Genomic DNA, 10299 nt, shown 5'->3' on the forward strand with positions numbered 1-10299 from the left:
GTAAATAAGATTTTTTTCTTAACGGACTTGCCTAGTTAAAAAAAGGTAAAATAAAAAATAAATGTGCATGTGACCAAAACAATATTTGACTTCACCCACCTCTGCTCATGAAGCTGTGTCATATTCATTAGCCACCAAACGGATGAAAACCGAATGCACGAGGGAGGGACTACATATATTTTTCCTATGAGAAACATTCGTCTTTATTTTCCTTTGCAAAATGTTTTGCTCCGGTGGGCCCTAATAATTAAGACCCTGTGTTCAACCTCAATATTTTTTTATATCTGCAAAATGGTACATTCTGTTTTGTACATTATGATACTTACATCTTATACATTCTTCCCAGTCATTTGGAGTTGAGGTCATCAGATATCTTCTGTGTTCTGCAAAACAGATGGTGTGGTACTGTTACGAATCCCTTTTGGCCCGACAGTCTAGGGGGGATGGTAATGAGATCCGTAACATAACTCATGCAAATTATTATTGTGACAAAGTGAAAGTGTGAACAAAATAACCACGACAACAGAAATCTACCGTCAAACTCTAGGTTTATTTATAAACACACGGTAATGGGGGGAGCAGGAAAAGGGGCTGAGCTGGACCCAAGGAAAGAAACAATAAATATACAAAAACACACCCCTAAGCTAGACTAGCCTACTTTAACAACAGCTAACTAACTAACCAAAAATACAGTGGGTGGTCCGCCCAGTTCTAACTAGTGTATTTAACAAAGTTCACCTACGGGTAGTGTATGCCCATGGGCGACTTGTCTTGGTTTCCCCCTTTTCCCACCAGCAATCAAACACAAACACCATAAACAAAAACAATACTCACAGGTGATGACAAAGTGCTATGAGGTGCTTAAACAACAGAGAGGTTAAGACATAAAGCGAGAGTGAAATACAGAGACCTACAGACATGGCATTTACAGAGAGATTGAGCTGAGCTGAGATTGAGCTGAGCTGAGCTGAGCTGAGCTGAGCTGAGCTGAGCTGAGCTGAGCTGAGCTGAGCTGAGCTGAGCTGAGCTGAGCTGAGCTGAGCTAGAGATTGAGCTGAGCTAGAGATTGAGCTGAGCTGAGCTCTAGAACAAACAAATGGGGTTTTTAAACCATGGGGAAGGAACTGTGATAGGTCAGGAAATAGGAGGAGGTGTGTCTTCTGATTGATGATTGATTGTTGACTGATTGGGGAGTGATGATTTTCACCTGTGAGGGGAGAAGGAGAGAAAAGAAACACACACACAGGATACACACACACAGGATAACTGTATCCGTAACAGGTACATGGACACACCTTCCACTGGACACAGATGACAGTTCAACGTCTAGTTTTGATTTACATTTGGTTGAGTTGTCAATTAGAGTGAATTCAACATAAAATCAACTAAACATTTTACCATGTCATTGGATTTAGGTTAAAAGTTTGGTGAAAAAAAATATGAAATACCCTTGGGTTGATGACTTTTTGCAAATCCAATCAGTTTTCCACCTTTGTTTCATGTCATCGCAAAGATTTTGGGGGGTTGAAAAGAAATGGAAACAACATTGATTCAAATCATTTTTTGTCCAGTGGGTCGGGATGATAAAGTTATTGTCAATCGCTTTTACTCAAACCTCGAATGAAAATTATTTTTTTTAAACAATAAGTTCAAATCTCAGAAAAATGTGTTTCTTGTTCACACCAGAGTAGAATTCTTATTAATTTAAGCAAATTGCATGTGTTTTGGCACGTGTGCAAAAGAGTAAGTATAATTGTCTACAATTTGCACAATAACTACATGCACATGGCTTGCTGATCAAAACTGATGAGTTGATTCCCAGTAAAATTGTCATACTCTTCACAACTTCTAAACATTCTTTCATCGTGTGAGCCATCACATGCAAAATGATCCATGAAACTATCAAAATCTGTCAGACGTACATGTATATTCCATAAATATCTATGACATGGAATGTTTGCGATGTCTGATAAATTGGCAAATTACCTGCCAGGTGACATAGTAATGAAATAGGAATCACAATCTTACCAATCAACCAATCAAGTTTGGAAGCATATATATCGAGCTTGCCCACAGCACAATCACTACCATTTTTGAACATGGAAGAACATCACAACACTGAACAGCAGCTACATGCTTGTGGAAGAGAAATAAGAAGGTAAAGAATGAGAGTCCCTGATGAAACCATGTCCTCACAATGGAAGAGGCTGGTTGGAGAGTAGAGCCTAATGTAAACAGGTCCACAGTGTCAACAATTGTGCAAACATTCCATAGGGAAAACAGGTAAATATGTACTGGTTCTTTACTCTTTGTTACAGCACTTCATTCACAACAATACAGCAACTATTGTATGCAACTCTGAAAATCACAATGTATCGTAAGATATGTAGGAGGAATATACCCTAATACAGCACAATTTGAATATAATATACTCTCTGTAACATGATCTATTTGTGAATTCTACATGTCATATATAGGACTATAACGACCTCATGCTGGTGGCAGAGCAGCAGTATTCAGCCATCAGCAAGCAAATTTGCAACATGGTCATAGCCAACAATTCCATCAGGCTAAGAGAGAGTTCCAAACTGCAATCATAAATGATGACAATATCTTCGCAGATATCAATCCTGTCAGCATTTACACTATAGACAGAGTTCTGAAAAATGACTATGAAACAACTCTACAAGGTGCCATCTGAGAGGAATAGTGACAGAGTGAAGGAGCTGAGGTACCAGTATGTCCAGATAAACCATTTGTATGCACATGGTATATTGTACAGGGAGTTTTACTGTACTTCAATGATGCCTGTATATACTTCTTGAAGTTGTAGATACCCATAAGAACAGAACATTTCTACTTTACGAAACTGTCTGATTCTAGAATAGGCTAACTTTATATTTTGTTTCTGTGTTACTATATAGAGAATTAAGGACATGGAAGGACATGAAAAGACCAATTCTTGTTTTTGATTGAACAAGGCTGGGTTCAATCTGGCCAAAGGCAGGAGACGTGGCCGTAATCTCATTGGACACCCAGCCACAATTGGCACACCAGGCCAACATGGGGGCAATATTCCAATGTATGCTGCCATTTCTGAGAATGGTGTAAGCACACATATTGCACACATTGGGCCTTAACACCCAACTTCTCCTGGCCTTCCTTAACACACTTCACAGACACCTAACTCCAGAACATGAATTTCTTTTAGCTAGACCACATTTGCAAAATGATGTAATTGTGTGGGATAATGTCAGCTTCCACCAAACCAACATTGAAAGGATAACAATCGAGTTCCTTCCACCATACTCCCCATTCCTGAATCCGATAGTTTTTTTCAGCATGGAGGTGGAAAGTATATGACTATCGGGCACAAGATCAGAGGCCTCTGTTAGATGTCATGAATGCTGCTTGTGAGGGGATCACAAGGGGGTTGGCTGCGCCACGCAGCGAGACTTTTCCCCCGGTGCATCGCAAGGGAAAACATCAGATGTGACGTTGACAAATCTCTGGCCAGACCAACAAGAGTGACAGGATGTCCACCAAGATGATGGGAACTTGTAGTGTTACGTACTGTGAGGAGGTACAATGTATTGTCTTTTACAGAACTACTGCAGGTTTTTTCATTCTTGAGTGTTTTTTGTTGTTGCATGGATGTAATTTTGTGGCAGATTTTCTGTTCACTATATGTGACTTTACATGTAGGAAATATGTAGAAATGGACTAACAAATGTGAATTTTCTGTTTACATGTAACATATTGCTACAAAGAAATGTACTGTATACTTACAAATGTACATATCCTTTTCTGTGTTACAGTATTGACTTCTCCCAGTAAACTTTTACCTACTATTGAAATCAGTATCTAAAAAGCTCAGTGTGATACACAATAGCATTCAGACAGACAACTGACATTATTGTATAGTGCAGTCAGTGTCAACAAAGTAGAACAAAACTGAAATTTGTATCTAAAATATTTCCAGGGTTGACTGCCATGGTGAAAAAACAATTAAATATTTTGACCAGTACAGCTCACACAATGACAATTTTTTGTTTAAATTTTGGTGGCATTGGCCAATTTACTGACACAATAACTAGGTTTTAATAACTAGCATGAATTGAATGTTTTGGGTGCGTTACTACATTTCGCAGACATGCAATAGAGTTGTGATGTCCCATAAAACATTTGTGACAATTGCACTTACCGTTAAGAGAATGTTAAGACTGTTTCAAAAAATGAGCCATTGAGAAACTGTAAACCAGGGCTGCCCAACCCTCTTCATGGAGAACTACTTCCTGTAAGTTTTCAGTCCAACCCTAATTTAGCGGTTCTGATTCAGTTAGATAAAGTTTTGTTGAGCAGCTAATTAGTAGAATGCTGTAAACCAATGCCCATTTTAAGGTGTGTCCACATACTAAATATATCAAATAACATTAACATTACAATATTCTTCCTTCAAACACACAAGTATAAACAAACACACAAACACGCATGTGCACACGCACCCACCCACACAAATGGATACTTTGTAAATGTCATGCCTAAAGAGGAAGAGAGGGAAATAGACCTGCCGCCCATCGCAGTATCGGAGCACAGATGAGATTGATGAGTAGCGTCTGTTTACGCTATCGGTTATTCAGGATGAAAGATGAGGGTTTGTAGAGGGGTTCCTCCCATCCACTGCCATTGATTTACACACACGCATGCATGCACGTGCACACACACACACACACACACACACACACACACACGGCTGGGTGTCTTTGCTAATATGACCAATATTATCTAATAATATTGCCAAGAATATTATTGAGGGAATCTGAATTCTCCTGTGAGTACACTCTTAGAAAAATGATTCCAAAAGGGTTCTTCAGCTGTCCCCATAGGAGAACCCTTTTTTGTTTCAGGTAGAACCCTTTTGGATTCCATGTAGAATCCTCTATGGAAAAGGTTTCATATGGAACCTAATAGGGTCTTACCTGGAACTAAATGGGTTTTAACTGAAACCAATCATGGTTTTACGCTGCTGCTACTCTCTGTTTATCATATATGCATAGTCACTTTAACTATACATTCATGTACAAACTACCTCAATTGGGCTGTCCAACCAGTGCTCTCACACAGTGGCTAACCGCGCTATCTGCATTGTGTCCCAACCACCACCTGCCAACCCCTCTTTTACGCTACTGCTACTCTCTGTTCATCATATATGCTTAGTCACTTTAACCATATTTTCATGTACATACTACCTCAATCAGCCTGACTAACCAATGTCTGTATGTCGCCTCGCTACATTTATAGCCTCGCTACTGTATATAGCAAAAGTATTTTTACTGTTTTATTTCTTTACCTACCTATTGTTCACCTAATACATTTTTTGCACTATTGGTTAGAGCCTGTAAATAAACTTTGATTTGATTTGATTTATTCAAAGGATTCTCCTATGGGGACAGCCAAATAACCCCTTTAGGTTCTGGATAGCACCTTTTTTTCTTAAAAAGTACATTTAAAGTACATTTATTGTAATTAACCTAAAGTGGACTCCAACAAGCAAAGCAGTAAATACAGTATAAGATGAGAAGAGAGTGGTTTCAGTCTTCACAGACCAGTGGCTGTAGTAAGAGTAGGGTGATTGTGTGTCTGGCCAGACAGTCTGTGAAATAAAATCGGAAACCTTCCCCAATAGCCTGTGTAGAGAGGCAAACACAGGATAAGTGACAGTTGTGTTTCTGTTAAAAGCCTGTTTTCCTCTGCCAATTAGAGTCAGTGTTTAACAAAGCCAGGTACTTTTGTCATTCTCCTGCAAATGGAGAGATTGTTTTGTTGTTTTTACTGAAAGCCTCAACTCATATTTATCCAAAAAGCCCTCTGTCATTAACGCTTCTACCAATGAAAGATTTCAATCACACACACACACACACACACACACACACACACACACACACACACACACACACACACACACACACACACACACACACACACACACACACACACACACACACACACACACACACACACACACACACACACACACACAACACACACACACCATTAAAAACCAACTACTCCATGCTTTTCACAGCACAGTATTCATTATGAACTGCTAATGCACTGGCATAAAGCAGGAGAGCCTCCTAGTATCAAGTGCAGCGATTTGGCTTTTCTCCCTGGTACTGTTCCGGTGCTATAGGGAAATTTGTAGCACTCAGCAGGACAGGGTAAACTGAATCAAGATTAATTTACATGCGGTGGGGAACACTTAGGAGGGGGCACGGTAAGCAAATGCATTGTCTCCATGGCTGGGTTGAGGATAGAAAAATGTATAGTAATTAAGGAGCATCGAATGTGATTGCAGCAGGCGGTTAAAAGGCCACGGCATGGCAAGTGGCTCTCCTCTTCTCTCAGGGAGCATGCTTTGTGTTTAACTTACAGGTCGAAAGCAGCCTCAGGTAGGAGAGATAGTCTTAATGGCAAAAACAACAAGGCAAAGAAAATCAGATTCAGGTGGTGAAAGGAGGAGGGAACATCCATTCTCAATTGTTTTCAGCCGCAGAAAGGTCTCAAATGCTTTGTCCTCTGCTGTTTGTAACTAGAAGTATTACATACATCAAGATTCTTTTCATTGATGCCTGCTAGGATGAAGATAAACAACATGTGTACTTAATTTTTTTGCACTATAGCAAAGTAATATACTACAAGACAAAATCACAACATGCTACCATATGCAGACAAATGCACTGTGTACAAGGAGAGTTGAGAGGTCTGTAACGCCTGGATTTAAATTTAAATGCTACATCATGTTGACATATAAACATTGCAAAATGTCCCTGAAGACCTAAAGATGATCTGACGAAACTAACTCAGACAAACTTCCACAAGCACATCAGAAATCTCCAACTTCAGTGCATTCAAGATAACTGGAAGCTCGGAAAGAAATAATATGTTGAGCTCAGGTGCCTCTCATCAAAGATGGCGAACATAGCAGTGCAGAATCACCTCAAGATAAACACGTAATATTCAATATCTGTAAGTTAGACTAAATATTAGCACTTCATATACTGGTGGGTAATAAGCTTCAATCTGGAAAACAACACAAAACAAATCATAAGGCTAGAGAAATGTATCAACAAATTTAATGAAAACAAGCAACACCCAAACATGACGGAGAGTTAACAAGGAGACGCAATCTCCAAAAGCAAATGTGACTCCGACAGTTACAGACAACTTAAGCTTTTCACCACCGAGAATGGTAAGGGTGGAAACCGATATGTTAATATTGATAAATGACAAACTGGGCTTACTTCAATTAGTCAGTAAAGATAAAAAAAGGAGTTGAAGGCGAGCCTTGAGATGAGTAACGAAAAAATGTGACAATAGAGAAAGAAAGAAACTAAACTAACTAAAGAACTAACTAAAGAAACTAGCTAAAAGGGACAGTCAATAAGATTGAAAAGGAAGTTAACCACTCTGAACCACCCATTCCGGATCCGGTATAATTGTCATCAGCAACGCTGAATAGCATAGCGCCACAGTCAAATAATATTACTAGAAAATATTAGTATTCATGAAATCACAAGTGCATTATTGCAAAACACAGCTTAGCCTTTTGTTAATCCACCTGTCATCTCAGATTTTTTAATTATGCTTTACAGCGAAAGCAATACAAGCGTTTGTGTAAGTTTATCGATCGCTCCACAAAACAATAAGTACACTTAGCGTCAGGTAACTTGGTCACGAAAATCAGAAGAGCAATCAAATTAATCGTTTACCTTTGATGATATTCAGATGTTTTCACTCACAAGACTCCCAGTTAGACAACAAATGTTCCTTTTGTTCCATAAAGATATTTTTTATATACCTCCGTTAGTTTGGTGCATTATGCCCAGGAATCCACCGGAAAGAGCGGTCACGACAATGCAGACAAAATTTCCAAATTATTTTATTATTATTTATTTTTTATTTCACCTTTATTTAACCAGGTAGGCAAGTTGAGAACAAGTTCTCATTTGCAACTGCGACCTGGCCAAGATAAAGCATAGCAGTGTGAACAGACAACACAGAGTTACACATGTAGTAAACAATTAACAAGTCAATAACACAGTAGAAAAAAAGGGGAGTCTATATACATTGTGTGCAAAAGGCATGATGAGGTAGGCGAATAATTACAATTTTGCAGATTAACACTGGAGTGATAAATGATCAGATGGTCATGTACAGGTAGAGATATTGGTGTGCAAAAGAGCACACCTATAGCGATTTTTGCAATTAGTTCCAGTCACAGGCAGCAGAGAACTGGAACGAAAGGCGGCCAAATGAGGTGTTGGCTTTAAGGATGATCAGTGAGATACACCTGCTGGAGCGCGTGCTACGGATGGGTGTTGCCATCGTGACCAGTGAACTGAGATAAGGCGGAGCTTTACCTAGCATGGACTTGTAGATGACATGGAGCCAGTGGGTCTGGCGACGAATATGTAGCGAGGGCCAGCCGACTAGAGCATACAGGTCGCAGTGGTGGGTGGTATAAGGTGCTTTAGTGACAAAACGGATGGCACTGTGATAAACTGCATCCAGTTTGCTGAGTAGAGTGTTGGAAGCAATTTTGTAGATGACATCGCCAAAGTCGAGGATCGGTAGGATAGTCAGTTTTACTAGGGTAAGTTTGGCGGCGTGAGTGAAGGAGGCTTTGTTGCGGAATAGAAAGCCGACTCTTGATTAGATTTTCGATTGGAGATGTTTGATATGAGTCTGGAAGGAGAGTTTACAGTCTAGCCAGACACCTAGGTACTTATATATGTCCACATATTCAAGGTCGGAACCATCCAGTGTGGTGATGCTGGTCAGGCGTGCGGGTGCAGGCAGCGAACGGTTGAAAAACATGCATTTGGTTTTACTAGCGTTTAAGAGCAGTTGGAGGCCACGGAAGGAGTGTTGTATGGCATTGAAGCTCGTTTGGAGGTTAGATAGCACAGTGTCCAAGGACGGGCCGGATGTATATAGAATGGTGTCGTCTGCGTAGCGGTGGATCAGGGAATCGCCCGCAGCAAGAGCAATATCATTGATATATACAGAGAAAAGAGTCGGCCCGAGGATTGAACCCTGTGGCACCCCCATAGAGACTGCCAGAGGATCGGACAGCCTGCCCTCCGATTTGACACACTGAACTCTGTCTGCAAAGTAGTTGGTGAACCAGGCAAGGCAGTCATCCGAAAAACCGAGGCTACTGAGTCTGCCGATAAGAATATGGTGATTGACAGATTCGAAAGCCTTGGCAAGGTCGATGAAGACGGCTGCACAGTACTGTCTTTTATCGATGACGGTTATGATATCATTTAGTACCTTGAGCGTGGCTGAGGTGCACCCGTGACCGGCTCGGAAACCAGATTGCACAGCGGAGAAGGTACGGTGGGATTCGAGATGGTCAGTGACCTGTTTGTTGACTTGGCTTTCGAAGACCTTAGATAGGCAGGGCAGGATGGATATAGGTCTGTAACAGTTTGGGTCCAGGGTGTCTCCCCCTTTGAAGAGGGGGATGACTGCGGCAGCTTTCCAATCCTTGGGGATCTCAGACGATATGAAAGAGAGATTGAACAGGCTGGTAATAGGGGTTGCGACAATGGCGGCGGATAGTTTCAGAAATAGAGGGTCCAGATTGTCAAGCCCAGCTGATTTGTACGGGTCCAGGTTTTGCAGCTCTTTCAGAACATCTGCTATCTGGATTTGGGTAAAGGAGAACCTGGAGAGGCTTGGGCGAGTAGCTGCGGTGGGCGGCAGAGCTGTTGGCCGAGGTTGGAGTAGCCAGGCGGAAGGCATGGCCAGCCGTTGAGAAATGCTTGTTGAAGTTTTCGATAATCATGGATTTATTGGTGGCGACCGTGTTACCTTGCCTCAGTGCAGTGGGCAGCTGGAAGGAGGTGCTCTTGTTCTCCATGGACTTCACAGTGTCCTAGAACTTTTTGGAGTTGGAGCTCCAGGATGCAAATTTCTGCCTGAAGAAGCTGGCCTTAGCATTCCTGACTGACTGCGTGTATTGGTTCCTGACTTCCCATTTTTTATAATCAATCCCCAGGGTGTTTTTCAAATATCTATTTGATAATATATCAACAGCTGGCTTTTCACTAGGACCGGGAGTAACAATGGCCGCCTTTCTCTTTTGCGCACAAATCACTCTGAGCCCCCACCTTTCCACTTACGCAATGTGGTCGTTCACGCTCATTCTTCAAAATAAAAGCCTGTTGACACCTTAGGGAAGCCATAGAAAAAGGAATCTGGTTGATATCCCTTTAAATGGGCAATAGG

At 41.0% G+C, this 10299-nt stretch overlaps 1 long non-coding RNA gene across 1 annotated transcript; it reads left to right on the forward strand.

Annotated features, from left to right (window-relative positions):
* Positions 1-1954: 1954 nt before the first annotated feature.
* On the forward strand, positions 1955-4308 carry LOC124033189. Its single transcript, XR_006838328.1, has 3 exons — positions 1955-2283; positions 2622-2731; positions 2925-4308. It is a non-coding gene; the product is annotated as an uncharacterized LOC124033189 (long non-coding RNA).
* The last annotated feature ends 5991 nt before the right edge of the window (positions 4309-10299 follow it).

The sequence above is a fragment of the Oncorhynchus gorbuscha genome, linkage group LG04 (assembly GCF_021184085.1).
Source record: "Oncorhynchus gorbuscha isolate QuinsamMale2020 ecotype Even-year linkage group LG04, OgorEven_v1.0, whole genome shotgun sequence".
Lineage (NCBI taxonomy): Eukaryota > Metazoa > Chordata > Actinopteri > Salmoniformes > Salmonidae > Oncorhynchus > Oncorhynchus gorbuscha.